Source organism: Melopsittacus undulatus, chromosome 3 (assembly GCF_012275295.1).
Source record: "Melopsittacus undulatus isolate bMelUnd1 chromosome 3, bMelUnd1.mat.Z, whole genome shotgun sequence".
Lineage (NCBI taxonomy): Eukaryota > Metazoa > Chordata > Aves > Psittaciformes > Psittaculidae > Melopsittacus > Melopsittacus undulatus.
In genome coordinates, this window is record NC_047529.1 from 116509607 (window position 1) to 116523163 (window position 13557).

The 13557-nt window shown below is 49.0% G+C and overlaps 1 protein-coding gene across 3 annotated transcripts in view; it reads left to right on the forward strand.

The window, feature by feature from the left end:
* The first annotated feature begins 440 nt into the window (after window positions 1-440).
* Window positions 441-13557, forward strand: part of RD3 (RD3 regulator of GUCY2D) — a 50737-nt gene continuing 37620 nt past the window's right edge. The window contains exon 1 of one of the 3 annotated variants that reach the window (XM_034060289.1): window positions 441-709. The gene's annotated coding sequence lies outside the window, so the exon portion shown is untranslated. Of the gene's footprint in view, window positions 710-1365; window positions 1386-13557 lie in introns of those variants that run through there. The other 2 variants (XM_031044462.2, XM_034060288.1) reach the window with 2 other exon arrangements.

The following is a 13557-nucleotide window of genomic DNA, read 5'->3' on the forward strand; positions in this document are numbered from 1 at the left end:
TGTGCAGGGGTGGGGATGAGCACATTTGGATTCATTCCCTGCGTTTGGAGTTGAAATCACTGTCTCAGTGCAGGTGGAAATGTTTGCTTCCGCCACACGTCAGTGTGGAGCTGGTCTGTGTGTACAACTGTAAGTGATGCTGCTGAGACTTGGCAGGACAGCTCTCATATGAATTGGTTTGAAGGACATCTGGGCCTAGAAATGCAGGCTGGCACTGCCCTGCATGATGCCACCAAACCATGCCATGCCAAGCTCCCTTCCCACAGGTGGGTAGGAACAAGCACCACTTGTTTCCGTGTACACCAGTGCCTCCATCCTCCCCACCAGCTGTCAGTGTGCTGGATGAGCTCTCAATGGGGCAGGTGGATGCAGTTTCCTCTCGTCCCCATTGCAGCAGCTCACACCAGACCCTACTTACTGCCCTTCTGGGAGGTGTGAAGGTGGGTGCTGGGGGTGGAGTCCTGTGGAGCAGCAATAGATTTAGGAGGTGAGGCTCTGCTTTCCCAGAGCACAGCTTATTGATGCATCAGCCACTCAGCACTCAGCAGACTGTGTTTGGCCTCTGGTGAGAGGCATGTCTCTGTCACCAGCCAGCTTGGGCCCATGAAGGAGCATCTAATTCCATATGGAAGGCTGAGCTGGACAGGAAGAGGTTGTCTGGAATAAGGCTCATCCTGCCTGAAGGGGAGCAGTGAGTACTTCCTGAATGGTAAGGCCCTGTAGCATGAAGGGAGTAACACAGCATCTGGAGGAAACATAAGCTGTGCAGTCGTTCTGGCTGTGTTAGTGCATATGGTCTTGCTTGCTTGAGGTATTTAGGAGATGAACAAATTCCTGCACTCCCACAGAGAAATTAGATGATACTGTGTAAAACAAATATTGTATAACAGGTTTATTAAAGGCTGGAGAAGGCTTGGGCTGCTCTGAACAAAGATGTGGGCAGAGGTGTAGGTTGATTTGAATGCATCTACATGGTATTTTTGGCTATAGGGGTATTTTAAACCAGCTTTACAATTGGCAAAGTTGCCTTAAGTTGCAAAAAGAGGTCAGGCTGGATACAAGGAAATGCTTTTTCCCTGTGAGAACAGTTCAGTGCTGGAGCAGGTTGCTCAGACTATAAGCCTGTGTCCTCAGAAGCTCTCCAGGCTTGGCTGTATAAAGCCCTGAGCAACCTGGTGTGGCCTCATTGCTGTGAGCAGGAGGTTGGGCTGAGATCCTCTGAGGTCCCTGCCAGCCTGAACCATCCCTGGATGCTGCCTTGAAGGACTAGGCTTGCCATGCTGCCATGGCTCAGTCCCTGTGCCCACAGACATGTGCTCACCCCTTCCCTGCCTCCATCCCTCCCTAGCAGCTGGTATCTTGCTTACCAGAGGCATCATTAGCAAGTAAGTAATTTATGTAACGCTGTTTCTAGTGCAAATGGAGGCAGAGCAGGGTTAAGCAGGCCCAGGGCAAGCTCTGGACAGTGGGCATGGAGGAAATCGCTGTAGGATGCTAGCAGGCTGGATTACAGGAGATCAGAGGATGGAGGCATGCTGGGTGTGTTTTCTACTGCCCATGCTGTGCACGGTAGAGTCATTTCAGTCTGCTGCTGGAAGGGAGCTCAGTGCCCTTTACCTCAAGAGCCCTGCCTTTGGAGACCTAATGCAGGCTCAGCAATTAAAACCCACAGTTTAAAGAAGGGGTTACTATTGTATGAGCACTTCTTCTCTTCTCCTGTGTGGATATTCTGCATCAGTTTTGCCTTGTGAGGCTGTACCCAACCCCAGAGCTACCAAGGTGGTGTAGCAGTTAAGGGGACATATGTGCTCACAGGAACAGCAGGAGATGCTCTGCTTCTGCTTGACTTGAGGGAGAACTTGGGAACAGAGGGAAGTTGTTGCTTGGAGGTTGTTTGAGCAGCAGATGCACCTCGGTGGTTTCTTTTATCCCATGGGTGTGCTGTTACTGCTTATGCTCTAGTGGCACTTAGGAAGGGCAGTGCTGTTGTGGAGCAGAAATGGTGCACATCAAAGCAAAGAGGTGTCTCAGACCAAACAGAAAAGGTGGAGAAAGGAAGGACAGCAGCTAGAGGGGGCTGGCTGGGGGACATGACACCCTAAAGCACCCGTGTCCTGACTGTGCCATACACCAGACTGGATTCTCCTGAGCTCAGGGGGAATTTGAATGCAAGAGGCTTATACCTACCATTGCTCACCTCAGAGTCTGACACTCCTCGCCTCATGTGATTGAGTGGATGATGCTCAGCTTAATGTACACAACATGGGTTTGCTCATGTTGCTAACAGAGGTCTGGTTTGGATTAGCACACAGGGATAGGAGATCAGGAAGGAAAAGGAATGCAAACATTCAGCCTTTTGGTAGGCAAGATAATAATCATCACTTACTGCCCCGCTGACAAGCATCTTGCCACTGTAAAAAGAGTAAGTGCTATTGAACAACAACCTAAAAACACCATCCCCTCTAAGGAGGGAGACCAGACCCATGGATTAGAGAGGAAAGGAAAGCGGAACTGGTGAAGCACATAAACATTATTGGTTTTAAGAGTTTTAAGGTGTTATTAGGAAAGCTGTCAGTGTATTCTGGGTGTGTGGAGAAAGGCAGAGCTCCTCGCAGGATGCAGGGCAGCACAGTCTGTTCTCCTGCTGATCTGAGCCCCCTCGGTGGGACCCTGGTGGCTGTGAGTGCTGATGGATGCTGGCTGCAGGCATGGAAACCACCAGAGGCAGCTGCAGGTCCCAGGAGCACTGCTGGGCACACAGCAGGGTGCAGGGTGGAGGATGCTCCGAGATGGATGCGACACGCTGGTCCCTTCTGCCAAGGCAGTGAGAGCCATGGGAGCTAAGTGGCAAGCCCTGTAAAGGGGAATTAGAGCAGTGAAGCCTGTGCTGTGAGTGCACATATTTCTGCTGAGAGACCCTGATGGGATCTAATGAAGGGATAATGGGAGAGGAATACCTTCGAATACTTTTTTCTTTCTTTTGTTTCTCTTCTTTCTCTCTCTTCTTTCTTCTCTCTCTTCTTTCTTCTCTCTCTTCTTTCTTCTCTCTCTTCTTTCTTCTCTCTCTTCTTTCTTCTCTCTCTTCTTTCTTCTCTCTCTTCTTTCTTCTCTCTCTTCTTTCTTCTCTCTCTTCTTTCTTCTCTCTCTTCTTTCTTCTCTCTCTTCTTTCTTCTCTCTCTTCTTTCTTCTCTCTCTTCTTTCTTCTCTCTCTTCTTTCTTCTCTCTCTTCTTTCTTCTCTCTCTTCTTTCTTCTCTCTCTTCTTTCTTCTCTCTCTTCTTTCTTCTCTCTCTTCTTTCTTCTCTCTCTTCTTTCTTCTCTCTCTTCTTTCTTCTCTCTCTTCTTTCTTCTCTCTCTTCTTTCTTCTCTCTCTTCTTTCTTCTCTCTCTTCTTTCTTCTCTCTCTTCTTTCTTCTCTCTCTTCTTTCTTCTCTCTCTTCTTTCTTCTCTCTCTTCTTCTTTCTTTCACCTTCAATTCAGTTTCACAACCTGCTGACTCCAGCTGTTAAGGGAGCACTGTGTCCTCGGCACCCTTACAAGTAACTTGAACTCTCTGCTGTTTCACTTTGGAACAGAAATAAGTAAAAGATCTGACAGCTAAAGAGAGCAATGAAGGAGCAGGATTAGCCATGTCACTGAGTGGTGAGCTCTTGGGAAGGAGCAAGAAGCCAGCTCCAGGCATCTGGAAAGGAGTCCCTTGAGATGTATGTGGCAGGTGCAAAACCACAGTGTCCTTGAGGAAGGAGGGACCCGTGGCTGGCTTTGCACTGCTTTAGACGCGCACCTGAACCCCCCTACTGCTCTCAAGCTGGGATAGGGGAGGTGCCGGAGCGGGGCTGGAGCCCCATCTAGTGGAGTCAGGCCTGGGAAGAGAGCTGGAGGGGAAGGCAGCTCAGGTGGGCAAGCTCTCTCCTAACAGCAGCGCACGGCCCCGAGAGCAGGCACCAGCTTCAGGTCAGAGGCTTGAAGCACAGAAGTCGCTGTGCTTTAGCCGCAGCCTTCGCTGCCCTCCTCCCTGTCAGTATGTGTACAGAGTGTGGATGAGGAGGTGGCAAACACCACTCTTGAAAAGGCATAAGGAATAAATGGGTTTTGTTAGAGTAAAATAGCTCCCATGGCTCTCAGAGGTGAGCTCTCTCAGGCTTTCCCAGGGAAGGAGGGGTGGAAGGGGGCAGGCTTGCCTTCTGCATCCACTTCCACCCCATCCATGCCAAGAGGCAGCTGCAGAGGAAAGAGGGGGTTTTCTGCCAAGCACTAAGTCTTTGCTAGAGTTTGAGCTAAGGACAAAGTATCCCTGGTTTACCTGGGAGATTCCAGTTCCCAGTGTAAGTCACACCATAAGGGATACACAGCTGGTTATTAGCCTAACCTCAGAGCAATGTAGGCACGACCCTTACTAGGAGTTCTGTTAGTGCATTTGATCACAAGCTGTTTAGTGCTGGGGACTGGTGCTGGCACCTGAGACTCCTGGGGAGGATTCCAATGAAAGCAGGAGTGCACCTCTGTCCCTCAGGCTGGAGCCCACTGACACTGCCATGCTCAGCTCCCCTCTGTGCAGAGCATGGTCCTGACATCTGGAAAGGTCCCACCTTCATGCACTCATCCTGGCTGATGAACAGTCCATGCCCCCTCCCTAGGGCAGCCTGCCTAATCTGGGTATCCATCCCTGGGCATTGTCCTTGGAGCTGCTCTCGCCTTGGCTTGCTTTGTACACATCTCAAAGGGCTGCATGCATTCAGCAAGTCGGAGGGTGACTGTATTATTTGTTACTACACAAACCTAACTCAATGCACACTGTGGTACTGCGTATTGGTTTTAAGCAAAGCTATTCTTATGATCACATTCATTGACAATTAAAAGCTTATATATAGAAATCGAGCTGCAGATACAAATGTTGCTGCTTGATTATAATGGCAAATTGCAAAAAGAAAGGAAAAAAATAGTAGTTCTCTTTGTTCTGCTTTTCTTCTCCGAAGTAAGAACCTGGTTAAATCAGTTCACCATTATCCTACACTTCAGCATAATGCTGCTAAAAATGAAGCATTAAATTAGCCTGTCATCTTTCTGTCACTCACTTGAGAGTCAAGTTGTCCTTCTGCAAAGCTTTTAGTTCCCATTAAGAAGCCTTGTGGCAGGCATATGGAATCGCAGCAGCAGCCACTGACCCACCTCCCCTGGCCCAGGCTGTCCTGCTCACTGCTCCCTCAAAGGGAAACTGCTTCTCCCTCTTGTAAACCCAGGCAGGAGCTCAGCCCCCCTCTGCTGCCTGTGTGCCCAAGCTGTGCTCCATGTCCAGCCCTTCCCTGCTGTGTGGCTGTATGGGAAATGAGGGATGGGAAATGGGCTTTGCTGGGAGCTTTGTGAGGGCAGTGGGAACCTGCCATGGTCCTCAGGAGTGAGCCAGGGAGGAGTCCAGGTGTGGGCAAGAGCAATCCCCTCTCTTTCCCACAAGTGTCTTGTGCTGGGATGAAGCTGGACTTGGCTCAGATGGCACAAAGAGCAGCCCTGGCAAGAGCCCAGGCATCTGCCTTAGGGAGCCAGAGTGAGAAAGACCAATGGGCTGATGGGCTCAGCACTGCTGCAAGGAGCCAGAGCTCTCTGGTTAAAGTGAGAGATGCAGGTCACCAGGTCACCACCACTTTGATGCTAGCCAGAGTCCCTCTGGAGACTCTTCATCAGGGGCTGCAGCCATAGGACAAGGGGTGATGGGTTCAGAGTGAAACAGGGCAAGTTCAGGTTAGATCTAAGGCAGAAGCTGTTCCCTGTGAGGGTGCTGAGGCGCTGGCACAGGGTGCCCAGAGAAGCTGTGGCTGCCCCATCCCTGGCAGTGCTCAAGGCCAGGTTGGACACAGGGCTTGGAGCAGCTGCTCCAGTGGAAGGTGTCCCTGCCCATGGCAAGGGTTGGAACTGGATGAGATTTAAGCTTCCTTCCAACCCAAATGAAGCTGGGGTTCTATGACAGTGCAGGGATTTCTGCCTCAGGCACAGAGTCCTCTCAGTTTGTGCAGAACATCTTAGGTTACAATTGTGTCTTATCTGATGGATGGGAGGCAGTGCTATTTGGGTAGTAATACACATTCACATTTGGTTGGGCTATTTCTGCTGCATCACGAAGAGGCCCACACTGCTCCCATCTGTTGAATAGTGAGTGTCTTTGATGGATCAGCCAGGCAAGCCAGCTAAACTCCCTCTGAGATTCTGCTCCTTCAGTGGTTTGCTTGTCCTGAGCTTGTCAGTCTTGTCTTTGAGCTGTGCGATGGAACAGCCTGAGGAGAGCCTAGGAGTGAATCTGTTCCTAGTTGTAGCTGGAGGACCCGGAGTGATTGGCATGCAGCTGATGCACAGGCCCTGCCCAAAGCCACCTGAAGCATTCACCCACCAGAAACCCTCAGGCTTTCAGTTTTGTGTCCTCAGTCCTCAAGCCACCATCCTGATCTTTCAGGTTGTCACTCTGCTTAATGCGAAGCTTAGGATTTCACCAGTAGTTCCTAGACTAAGCTTGGCATTGCTTGTCCTCCCCAGGTTGAAAGGACTGTACATCACATCACTAGGGCCAGAAGATGTGATGTACCGACTGAAACCAGTTATAACCATGGTGCAGTCTCCAAGCAGTCCTTGTATGCTGATTTTCATGTCAGGTGGAAGCAGGCATAATTCAGCATTGATAGCAGTGACTGTTCCTAAGGACAGACCTATATTGGACCATCTTATAGCTGAGAATCTTTTACTTCAGCGCCAGGAGCTTCCTCTTTTTAAGTTTCCCTATTGCAAACGTATTAAAACCGGATTCTGTGACCCTTACATTTTTTCCCCTTCAAAGTGGCTGATAAATAGGTATTTAAGCCCCCCTGGTCTGCAGGTTAGTGTGTGGCAGGGCAAGGGGGAGTGATGCCTGATCATAGAGGACAGCAGGAGTTCTCATGTTTCTGCTCTTTCTATTGCTTTCAGACTCTTCTAAACCAAGGTGCTCCAGAGTCCTGCAGTGCAACCTGCAGTGATGAGATTGCACTTTATCTTTGTCCTTTCAGTTCCTTTCTTTTCCTGCTGACCTGAAATACTGATCCCTGCCTCTGTGCCTTGCTGTCATTCAGGTCCTGCAGCACAGCTCCTGACTCCTGTAGTGCCCAATGTATGTACATTGTGTATGGAATGCTTATGCATCTTCCCCCTTTCTTAGACAGGTCTGTCATTAAGTCACCCCAACACACACTAAGAGTGCACACACTCATGTTCACCCTGCTCATTACAGATTCCAGCTCTCCATGCTTCTCGGGTCTGAGGTAACCAACCCGCTGTGCCCAGGCTGCCATCCCTCACATCACACATCATTCACTGCACACTGCCAAAGCATCATCCCAGCAGTCACACCACACTTGGCAGTGTACAGGGTGCCCTCTGCCAAGCAGAAGACCATAGCACTGCATCTGTGAAGTGCAGGCTCAGAATGTTGGCCAGATCCTTGGCTGCCATAGATTGTTTGCATTGTGCTAACCTCAGAGGAGCTACCTGCATTGGCAGAGCATCATCGCCATTGAGGAATAAGGGTCATTAATGAGACAGATGGTCTTAATCCTCTGCTTATTGGATAGTTGTGCACATCACAAGTAAGACTTATTGAGCTGTTATGGGCAATCAGCGCACACCTCAAGGACTAAGTGTCAGTGGGAACTGAATGATTGCTGCCTCCACAGCCAGGTTGGAGCAGATGGCAGGCGAGAAGCTCTCCATATGGCACCTGTTAGGTCACTGGAAAGAAGACCAGTTCTTGGACAGTTACAGCTTCCATAAAGAATAAATAAACCACCCACTGAGCCAAACAATAGCTCTAATAGCCAGGAAACACCTAAAAGGATAAATGTGCAGGTAAATCCTATCACAGAGCCATCTGAATCGAGATGCTGAAACCCCTGTGAGAGGTGATCGATGTGTTTCTGCTGGAAACACCATTCCTCACTGATGTTATGGTTTCATTACAGTTGGTATAATAACTCAGAACTGCATTTATCTGTCCTGCAGCAGTATGGCATGATGGGCTGAAAGGGAGGAAAACAGCACTATAGTACAAGCTCAGTGAACACTTCAGCTTACTGCACCTCAGTCTTTCTTCTTTCCCTTGTGCTGCTGCCTCAGCCATTCTGAGTTCTGGCCCTGCTTCTTTAGAAAGCATCATCGTGCCCATGGGTGCCCACCTCCATCTTCCAGCCTTCTCTTGCTAGCATAAAATGAACATCAGTTCAATGCCCAGAACTGGGCCCCATGAGTCAGTGAGGTTTCTTTGGCCACTCTCTCGTGGCTCTTTTCAAAGCCTTTCAGTAGAGTTAATGAATTATTGTGCAGAGGCCAGGCAGTTTCTGGAACACTAGACTCAGACATCACACAACTAATCCTCCTGTAGCCCTGTCACTGAGAGCACATCAGTGTTTGCCCCTTTCAGCTTCCTTGCATTTCAGCTGCTGGTACAGGACTAGGCTCATTCTGGCTGAGCTGTGTTTTATGAATCACAGCAAGCCACTCCTTGCAGAGAGGATAATCATTCTAATCTTCTATCATTATCTCCCAAAGCATCAGGAATGTGCTGGGTAAATATTTACAGCAAAAAGGGACCTCAATTCTCTGTGGCTGAGCTGGGTTAAAATCTGACCTTCTGCTTGGAGCTCATCTCCAGTCAACCTTCAGTGTGTGACAGGCACAGAGAACTTGCTCAGAGCAGGGCTGAGATGAGAGTAAATAGAGGGCAAAGGCATCCCAAGCCAGAGACTGCTCTGATGTATGCATGGGTTAGACCCCATGCTGCTGTGAACACAGTGAAGTCAGCGCAACTGTAGTTGTACACCTTAACTGTTAGTGTGAACATCGAGTCATTCACACCAACAGTTACTGAACTGCAGCCCTATGAAATGTACCTCGTCGGAAGGAAAAAGCCCTGAAGCATTAAGCTTGCTAAGGTCTGCTCTTTGATCTTCTGAAATGGGACTCAGTTTCACACACACACACACACACAGACACACATATGCTCTCTTTCATTATAGAGTGCTAACTGTTGCTGCACTGTTTATTTTAGCCTGTCTGCTCTTCCATAATCACTAGATCAGCAACAAGGTGTTAGGAAGCCCTCTGTGAAATGGAGCAGCTTTCCAGCTGTGCAGAACAAGAAGCTTCTCCATTCCTGTGAGGTGGATGGTCAGTGTAGGTACCAGAGTCTGGCCCCAAAGCCTCTCTACACCATGTTTCCTATTAGGATGTAGGAAGAGCCAGAACCATTGTAACTCAGTGCAGATCCCAAGGCTGCCCTGGTCTGTTTTCAGGTTACTGGGAGGTTTGAAAGACCAAGACAGAGGAATACAGAGCAACTGAGGAGCTGTGTCCCCATACAGGCACTGAAGAGGTTGGGGCTGGTATATCCCCATATGAAGACTCTTACGTTGTCACAGCAGCGTTTTCACAAGCACATCAGAACACCAAGGCAAAGGAGGCAGTGCCAAGGCTCATTTCCCTGGCTCCACTGCCCCAGTGATCCAGGAGCCTGCTGAGACCCTGGGGAAGGAGATGCTCTTACACCCCTGGGCACAGAGGAAGGCCAGTGCCACAGGCTGTACCATCTGCACATGTGAAGACACACCACTTGGCATGGAGGAGAGCTGCTGCTGGGCACCACAACCCAAGGAGTGAAGCTGCTGCTGCTGAAACCGCTCCTCAGATCCAGCAACCCCATATTGCAGCAGCCCCTTTAGAGACCAGCACCACCAGGACAGTTTGCTTTCTGGTATGACCTACCAGTGGTTGGAGGGGAAGCTGAGACAGCAGTTGGACTCTGCTTTGAATGCTGCAGCTAAAATCTCACTCCAGAAGTTACGTTCCTCCTCAGCATCATGGCAGTGTGTGCACTTCCCTATTAGAAGCCCTTGCTGTCAAAGCAAGCTGGTGACTGCCTGCAGGAAGCTGTGCTGGACTCTGCTGGCAGAATGAAGATGACCCGAGCTGTCAGGCCTGGACCACATGCTGTGTGTTTCTGTCCTCCTTGCTGACAGGTGATTTCACTTCAGCAATAAGCAGCTGCAAAGGGATGGGTTGTTTGGTTTGCACTTTGCTGTTTGTCAGTGATTTTCCAGGGGAATCTCTAGTTCTGTTATCGGAACAGCTCCTCAGGGACAGCAGCACCCAGCCCTCCCTCTTCGAGGGAATACCATGGTCATTCCAGTTTATCTTTGCTGGCACTTGAGGCTTGTCTGTATGAAACAAAGGAAAGGCATCAGGGAATGTTGTGGAATATCTTATCTGGGAGAACTGGGAGCAGAATCACTGTCCTTGCAGTAGCTGTTCTCAAATGAAACTGTCTCTTCCTCCTGGTAGGCAAGCCGTGAGGAGGCTGCCATTGCACAGTCCCATTTCACTCTGGAAAGAAGGGAGGCTTTTGCTTTTAAACTGCTCCTTTCCAGGTAGGCAATGAGTTGGGAAAGTACCTGGTGTGAATTTAGTGCCAGCACCGCTTGCAGACCATCAGTAAGCAGAGCTGCAGCATTCACCTCCAAGCAGGCAGAGCTGTTGTGGGTTTGTGTGCCCATTGCTGTGAAGGATTCTATCCCCTCTGAGGGGCCCTTCCCCAGCCCAGGAGCACAGCTCAGGCTCTGCACCCATCTCCATGTGTAGCTGTTGTCTCCAGAGCACAAGCACTGGAAATGGGGGCTGCAGAGAGTGACCCGCTCAGAGACTGGACCAAGGGACTACAGTGGGTCAGAGAATGCATTGAGGGCACAGATGAACGGAGATGTTGAGGGGTTTCTTGCAAACTTCCATGAGGGAATGGCTGTCTTCTCTGGATACAAGGGGGTGGACAGCTTTGCATACGGAAAGAGCTGCCTCTGCTCTTGCTTGCAGAGCTGCCTCATCACCCAGTCCTCAGCTTTCCAGCAGCTCCAGTCCCTTTGCTTCAACAGATGACCCTACCTACGACACTGTTGGAAATCCCTCACGTTCTGGGTTTTCCTGGTAGGGAAGAGACACAGGGAGCTCAGTGCCTTGCAAAACCAGAGCCTGTTTTGAACCAGAGACTGGGACACTAATCCTAGAAAGGAACAAGATGCCCTGGTACAGTGACTGCAATCTGCCTGCCCTGTCTACAGGGAGGAAACCTTCAGCAAAGTCTGTATTGGTTCTCATTTGTCCCTTCAAGTTCATGCAGATAATCCAGGATCAAACCTTCCTCTGACTTTGCAGTTGACAGCTTCAGTCTGGGAGGACGTGTGTGATGTGTTTAGGAGGTTTGTGTATATACATCTAAATGGGTGGCCTGGGAGTTATAGCTGGCGCTGACTGCCTTTGTCTCACAAGGAGTCAGCGCTCTGGGGGCCGTGTATCTCTGCTTTTCTCATGATGCTGTGCATTAATGCCATTCCTCAAGCTAAGAATAGATAGTCCTCAACTTGATGGCTGTTGAAAGAGCACAGACCAGAACAGCAAATCTTAGTAATATGCAGGCCAAATCCTGCTCTCAGCCGCACAGGTTTTCTGTGCCACCATTTAGAAGTTAATGATGCACTAGGGATGCTGTGGTGTAGATGAAGTACCATAACAAACAAGTGCTGGTTGAAAAACCACTCTCAGAGCTCTCTCTGCTTCCTCTATCTCAGTGTAAGAGGTAATTTCAGATAAGGTCTCACAGGGATGAGCTATGAGCCTGACTCCACTGGGTATTTTTATTAGTGTCCAATGAGACTGACCGGAGATGTATCATTTTGCAATGACCTTCTTGTCATGAAGGACTGATTGGAGTTGATTTTACCTTTACGTGGCAGCAAAGTGGACATTATCCTTAAATCCTTGTTTGAGGGAACACGTTTTCACCATGCAAGCAGTCCCTGAATGTCCATGGGGCAGCAAAAATAAGGCCTGGAAGGAGAGGACTGTGACTCTGCACAAGTTGTGGGGCAGTTGCTCAAACTCACTGAATTTCTCCATGTAGAGGAAGAGGTCATAAGAGGACATTTCAGCCACCAAGTGTCTGTAAGGTCCTACATGGGCTTTACAACAAGAAAAGGGACAGTCTTGTTGCCATGTATTAAGAAGAGCTTGGAGAAGAACATTGCAGAGGATTGGTTTGTGAAGCACTCATACACACCTCAAACAGCTCCTTCTCTGCAGAACCCCAAGACTGGTTCAGAAAGTTGCCAAGCAACCCAGAGGCCATCTATTGTAAAGACTATAGCATCCGGACACTTGCTTCTTATAAACCAGAGCGTGGGATCCAAAGGACAGGTCAGGAGAATCTTGCTTTTCTGAGCCCCTGTTGGCTTTCTTGTCCTCCTGCTTCTTTCATACACAGGACCCTCTCCCCTTCCTGCCCATATTCCTTCCTTGCTTCATTTTCTGCATGGGGAAGAAGGAGAAGACAATGCAGTTAAAGAGACAACAAAAAACTCTTAAGAAGAGGCAAAATTATGTGTGACAGCATCGCAGTATATAAGGAAGCACCAGTTAGGCATTAGCAATGTAGTCTGTAGCTGAGCATTTCCAAAGAGATCTTGATGAATGCAATCCAGCTCTGCATCATTTACATACCCTGCCTTGCCAAAAGGAGCAAAGGTAGCCACTGTAACACTCACAGGAGAGGAAAAGGGGGAAAAAGATGGATTTAATGGTACACATTGTCATTTTTTACTCTTTTTGGTTGTCCTCTGTGAGGGAGCCAATGAACAGCTTTAGAGCATCAGAGTAGTGGCACTACTATAGAAACGCTGAGGAGCTGCAGAGCTTGGGTGTGCAGAGGGGTGGCAAGAACCTGTGCATAGTCCCCATTGTGCTGCTTCTTTGTCACTTCTTTGCAGATGAAGCCCTATGAGCCTCTTTCTGTATGTTCTGCACCACACTCCCTGTTTCCCCATGTCACTGAAACTGACAACAAACAATGATGTTCCTCTCTTCCCTCTTGAAAACCTGAGTGTTCTAAATCCTGGTTTTCATACACAGGTCGTTGGAAAGTTGTTTGCCTCGGAAACGCACTTAATCTTTGGGCAAATAGACTTTAAATGGTGCACTGTTGTCTAGCAACTATACTATAAACAGCCCTCCATTTGTCCCTGTGGGTAATCACTGATTTCTTGGGGATTAAAGCTTAAGTAACACTCCAATCTAGGTGCGTGCATCAGACCACGGCGTATTACAGCAGATTACGTCTCCTGCTATACAGCTTGCTTAACCATTTATAATCACAACAGAAACCTGATAAGAAAATGAGCACTAGCTTGTCAAATAATTAGTATTTTGAGTGATGATGTAGAACATTTTACTGGCAGGATCCAGAGCATTTCTGTCACACTGCAGGGTGGAGTGGCAGATAAGCATCAAATTAGATCTCAACTAGGCTGAGCCTGAGTTGTTTCAAATACACCTTGGTAGCTGCTGCCCAGCACCCTCTGCATGTTCTGCATTTACTTGCTGCTCCACACCGCAGGTATGGAGTTTTACCTTCCAGTGCTGTGCAGGACCGTGCCGCAGTGAGATACTACAACTCAGTTGTGGGCACAGAGGCTCAGGACTGATTGAGCTGACTCTCTACGTGTTGTG